Source organism: Pelodiscus sinensis, chromosome 29 (genome assembly GCF_052426305.1).
Source record: "Pelodiscus sinensis isolate ZL-2025 chromosome 29, ASM5242630v1, whole genome shotgun sequence".
Lineage (NCBI taxonomy): Eukaryota > Metazoa > Chordata > Testudines > Trionychidae > Pelodiscus > Pelodiscus sinensis.
The window spans coordinates 7,443,729-7,449,743 of record NC_143080.1 but is presented as its reverse complement, the minus strand read 5'-3'; positions in this window follow the sequence as shown (position 1 = coordinate 7,449,743).

The window sequence follows — 6,015 nt, the reverse complement described above, 5'->3', positions numbered from 1 at the left end:
GGCCCCACTCGCCAGCTTGCTGCCTTAAAAGCTGAGCTTCCCAGGGTACATCAGAGGCCCAGAGAAACTACCAGTTAAATTCTACTCCTAATCACTGAGCTCATGTCGCCAGCTCTGCAGCTGCACTGGGCTCCTGCCCCGACGGCGCCGCCCTGCCCCGAGCCCAGGTATCCTGCAAAAGCTCCCAGCCCGCCCCCCACGCAACGCAGTGACTAAGAATCGGAGACAGGCAGGCCTTGAAACGGGTTCCAAGCAAAGGTGGAACCTGCTGATTTTGGAGAGTAAAACCCTGAAGGATGTCGGACTCTGATCCAGCATCAGCCTGGGAGGGTTGAACCAAGCCAAGGGAATATGCACATTTCTTGACCCACCCATCCCTAAGTTGGTCTAAGTTTGGCCTCTCCTCCCCTGCAGCTGCCCTGCTGTCGAGGAAATGGCAGCCCATGGCATTATCAGCCAGGCTCTCCTGATAAGCATGAATTATGGATCCGGTATCTGCCTGGCGTGCCAGCCACCTGCAACCACGCGCCAGTAGCATGCGGGCCACTCAGCCACCCAGATTCGCTGTCAAGTGCTGAGTAAGGAGAACTGGCTTTTATCGCCGCTGATTTGGGTCCAGCTCCGCCGTGCTTGCCAAGGGGGCAGATGTAGGACCCACTGGCCGCGTCTGGGCAGATAGTGCATTCGCTGAGATTCTGGGGCCCAGAGGGGTGGTCGTCCGGGGCTGCACACGGAGGAGGGTGCGTGGCTCATGCAGGCTGGAGGCAGGATTGTCCCTTTCACAGAGAGGCCGCTGGGTGGGGTTGCCAGGTATCCGGTTTTTGCCCGGACTGTCCATTATTCCAGTAAAAAAAACAGAAAATACTGCATATGTGAAATGTCCGGTATTTCCTGTTTCCCTCGGATGGAAGCCCAGTGGGCGGTGAAGACAATTGTCCCCTGCTGCGTCTTGGGAGTGAAGGGCCATTTAAAGACACAGCTCACCCTTTCTTTTTTTTTTTGCTCAACAACTTTGGTTTCCCCCCTTTTTTTTCTCAACCACATTTTTTCCCGGTGTTTTTTTTTTGGGGGGGATATTTTTTGTTAAACCATCTGGTAACCCTACCATTGGGACACCTGGCATTGGCCACTGTCGGCAGACAGGACATTGGTCTAGATGGACCCCATATGGCCGCTCTTATGGGGCCCTGGCTCTGGGAGGGCAGCCGTCACAGAGGGGCAGAGGCACTGGCAGGAGTAATGGAGCTAAGGTTAGGGAAGCCCTGGCTGCAGAGGATGGAGGGAAGGGAGAGACGGACCCTAGGCCGTGGGCTCAGCCTTCAGGAAGAAGGCTGGAGATGTTCTGGGGAGAAAGGGCAGGGACTCTCATTAACCATCCTGCATGGACATGGTGGCACCACCAGGCCAGGGAGAGCTGCAGGGTGGCAGCCGGGGGCTAGGCACAGGCACAGCTGTGACAGGCATCAGCCCAGCGTGGGACTGGAGCGTCTGCCTGTCCACCCGCCTGCCTGGTTCCAGCCGCCCGGCTCTCGCTGCTGTTGAAACTTGAGGGGGAGGAGGTGCTAACCAAACAGCAGTGACGTTACCTAACCAAACAGCCGGCGGCCAAACTCCTCTGCCCCAAAACATGTTGACGGACGCAAGCAGGGGAAACAACACGGGGGGAGGGGGTCCATGTTTGCCCGGCAGTGAAAACGCAACCCTTATCGCCGCTCCGCGAGAAAGCTCGGGTCAAGAGCCTTGAACCGCACCACTCCCCGGCTAGGTCACGTCCCCAAGAGCGGGGCCCTGCTGACAAACAACGGACGCAGCGCAGCGGGATACACGCTCAGCCTCCGAACGCGCCACCCGCTAAATCCCGCCCCAGCCACCGCTCCCAAGCGGCCGCTTGCGTGAGCTGCGGGACCAGCCCTTCCCGTAGCTTTTCTTAAAGCTCCAGCTCCTGGAATCAGGGGATCACGAGAGAATCCCAGCCGTGCTTCCATCAGCATGCAAGGAGCTAGGCCTCCTGGCGGCAGAGAGGCGCTGGAAACAGCATCCCCAACATGAGTGATTGAAAAAATAACTCACGATTTGGGAGCCAGGGTTGAGAGAGGGGTCCTGGCTTGGGATATTGTAACTGTGGGGGCTGGCGATTCTCTGGTGGCTTCCCAAGGCAGTAACACGAGCAGCGGGCACTATGTGCCGTTCCCCGCCCCCAGACGTCGGCTTGCCCCCTGACTTTCCACAGCTCTACGTGCTCCACGTTTGCCCTCCTCCCAGCAGCGCAGGAAACACCTTGACGGTTCTGTCTTTTCTGTAACGGTGCCGAGGACAGAAGGATTCTCACGGCAGCTTTTCCTCAGGTACAAAGTGCTGGGGGCTGGGCCCTGCATGGACATAGAGATTTACAGAGCGCACGCTGCCCATTTCAGCCACCCAGGCCTGGCTCTTTGGCTCCTTCCTCTTCAGGGACAGTTGCCCAGTGGTTCCCAACCTCCTTTATACCGCGGCCTGGCAAACCCATTCACAAACTTTTGGCGGACGAGTAACATTGTATTTGCATATTCATCATGCAACTAATGAATAGGCAAATACGCCACTACCGTTTCGCCGGTCCACCAAATATGTGCCCTGGCCCCCCGAGCCTCTGCACAGCAGCCGGCTTCCTCTCCAACAGCCCTGGCAGCCCAGGAGCCAGCGGTTCACGGGCCAGCAGACCAGTGGTTGGGAACCGCGGCACTAGCCAATGCACAGGCTGCATCCCTGGAGCCGGCACCACTCCTGAACCTGCCCTTTCCCAGCCCCAGAGCCCTGCTCCCCGGGTCAGACAGACCCTACTTCCTCAGTTTATTAGCCCTGACCCGCCTGCTTCATCGGCTCAGCCTGGGGTGCACCTGCACCGGCCTAGGGGCAGTGGGCCTACTTCCCCTGAAAGGACCGGCCACCCTGTGACAGCCGCCCAGGGAAAGGTGGGGGTTTACTCCCCATTTATCTCATGGCCAGCAGCCCTACCACATACAAATTGTGAATCTAAGAAGAGAGGCTGCACCCGCACCTCCGCCCATCTCGCCTCAGCTCAGGAGCAGCCCTGTGCAGCGCTCGGCGCCGACCCGACTTGGCCCCTCACCACTAGCCCAGCACAAAGACGAGGCAATCAGCAGCCGCTTCCTGGCGAGGGGCCTTGGAGGACGCAGAGGCTGTCCCCCCGCTTGCCCCTGCGTTTGGCGCCCCGGCCTGCCCCTACTGAGGCGCGGCGTTCTAGGGGCGTCCGGCCACGGGGTCGTATGAGAGCCGCTCCAAAGGAGAATGGACAAGTGCACAGAAACGGGGCTTAGAATATGGTTTCCCCACACACTGCCCGTCAGGAGTCCTTGGGGAAGAGCTTTTCTGGGCCGGGCCAGGGAATTTTGCTTCAGCCTTTTCTTGGACACCGCCCAGGAAGGGTTCTGCCCTGTAGAGTTTCCACTTGGAAAACAGGAGGGGGAGGGGAGACCCATGAGTCCCCGGGCAGCAGCTTCTTCCGGTCCGATTGCCGAGGCCTCCCCAGATGTCCGTCCCAGCCGCGCCGAAAGAGTTCGGGGCCCCTTCCTCCAGAGCGAGCATTGGAGCCAAGAGATTTCTGACCAGAAAACAACCAGTGGCTGCCAAGACAAGGGGCTGATGTCTGGAAACGCTTCCTGCTCTCCTTGCCGCCAGTCCCCAAAGCGCATCTCCCACCCTTCCACGTCCCCATCCCCAGCTGGCGCCACCCCTGGACCAGCTTTGCCCCGCCCCTGAGCACCCAGCATGGTACCTCCCAGAAAGGCTGGGAGCGCCACGGCTGCCTCCTAGCCCCGACCCTGGCCTCTATCTTCCCGCTCCTCTCAGACCGGCTCTGCGCCCTGTCGGCCAAAGACCCCACCAGCCACCATCCTGCCGTCGTGGGGATGGAGTCGGGGACTTTCCTCAGCTCCCCCGGAATGATTTCCCATCAAAACCATCCCTGCGCAGGAGCTGTGGGGCGAGGCAGGAAGCATTTACTAAGTGTCAGTCGCATTCTCCGTTGAGTCAGCCCCACGATTCATTGCCCCGGTATAACGACCGGGCAATATCCAAAGTAGGGGCCCAGACCGTCCCGGTGGGGCAGAGCGCAGCATGGCGCAGTGGGGGAGGGCCCTACACACCAGCACCCTCTGTCCCTGACTGAGGCACTCTGACACACCGGCCGGCACGCAAACCCTGCTGCTTGGACGATGCCTTACCCCTGCCCAGACCTTGGAATTGCTCAGATCCCAACACAGCCCCCTGCCCCGAAGGACCCCACCTCCTTGGTAGCCGAGTCCAAGCTCCACCCAGGGCTGTCCTTACCCATACACAGAATACACAGCTGTGCAGGGCACCTGAAAATTTGGGGCACTGCTGGGTCTTAGTGTCCACCCTTCCCACCTCCTCCTATCCCCGTTCTGTGACTCTGCTTCCTCCGGCAAAAAAATCTAGTTAACTAAGAAGTGACGAAGCCTGAACGTGAACCTGTGGAAGAGCCATTCGAGGGGTCAGGAAGCCATTTCACAGGGTCAGGTCTATCCTGTCCGGTGCTGAATGTACCACATGAGTTGACAGGACCTTTCGTTTCAAATTGGCTTTAAAACGATTTCATGCGTGCGTTGCTGAAGATGATAAAATCACCGCTCTAAAAATGCACACACGGCCCCTTGGCTGAGGCACCAGCTGAATAACACTGCACGTAAACCTGCTCCACCCAGCCCCCCCAGGGCGAAATGCTGCATTTCCAGGGGCGGGGGGCTAGCTGGTTTTCATTTTAAACTAACAAATGTGTCCAGAGAGAGAAGCATAGTTCGGCCACACCCCACAGCTCTGGCAATCCGCATGCCCAGGGCAGAGCAGCAGCCAGGCAAGAATGCCACACCCGTGGCAAGCCCTGTCCCCCTCAGCAGGAATGGGACAGATACCTCCTCCAGCTATGGTGGGCCCCAAAGTCAACCTCCAGGCCCTGCTGCAAGCTCTAGTGGAGTTCCTCAGCATCAAGGAACATTTCTCATTTCTCCAGGGCTAGGAACAGCTGGAACCCATCTGGCCTCAGAGAGCAGGAAAATTCCTCCTCCACATGCCTGCAGCATGCCCCAGGCCTTCCTGTCACTCACCCCTCCATCCCAGGCTCCTTATCTTCAGTGAGACCCTCTTCTCAGTCAGAGCAGCCACCTCCCACTGAGCGATCACCACAGACCCCAGGAGAGCAGAGCTCTGCCTTGGCAGGGCTTCAGCATCCCCCTTGGCAGGGCTTCAGCATCCCCCTCAATGAAGGGGAGGTGACATCGCTGCCCTTCCTTTGCAAGGTGCTCAGCAAGCTACTTCTTTTCCATAGGGCTAGAAGGGACCTTGAGAGGTCAAGTCTAGTCCCCTGTCCTCACAGAGGAGCCCAGTACCATCCCGGACAGATTTGCCCTTGAGCCATAAACAGCTCCCTTAAGGATTGAACTCACCACCCTGGGTTTAGCAGGCCAATGCTCAAACCACTGAGCTATCCCTCTCAAGAGCTGGCTCTAGGGCTAGTCGCCCCCTGGGTCTTTCTGGGAGCAGGCCCACCTGGTGGAGGAGGGGTATTTTACTGGTATGGATGCCTCTGTGGTAGGAACAAGGCAGAGACCCTTCAACTCAGTTCACACGGGCCCAGCGTACATTGGGCCACGGGTGGAGCGGGTGCACTCTAGGGCTACGTCTAGACTGCAAGCCTCTTTCGAAAAAGAGCATCTAGACTGCAAGCAGTACTTTCGAAAAAGCAAGCTGCTGGCTGCTCTCTTTCGAAAAGCAAGCAGTCTGGATGCTCTCTTTCGAAAAAGCCCTGTTTGCATTCAAGAATGCCTTTTTTCAAAAGAGCACTTTCAAAAAAAGGCGTTCTTCCTCGTGACGGCTGTGTCTAGACTGCAGGTTTTTTTCAAAAAAAGTAGCCTTTTTTCGAAAAAACTTCACCTGCGTCTAGACTACAGCCGCATCCTTTCGAAATTAATCGAAAGAACGTGGCTTTTCTTTCAACAG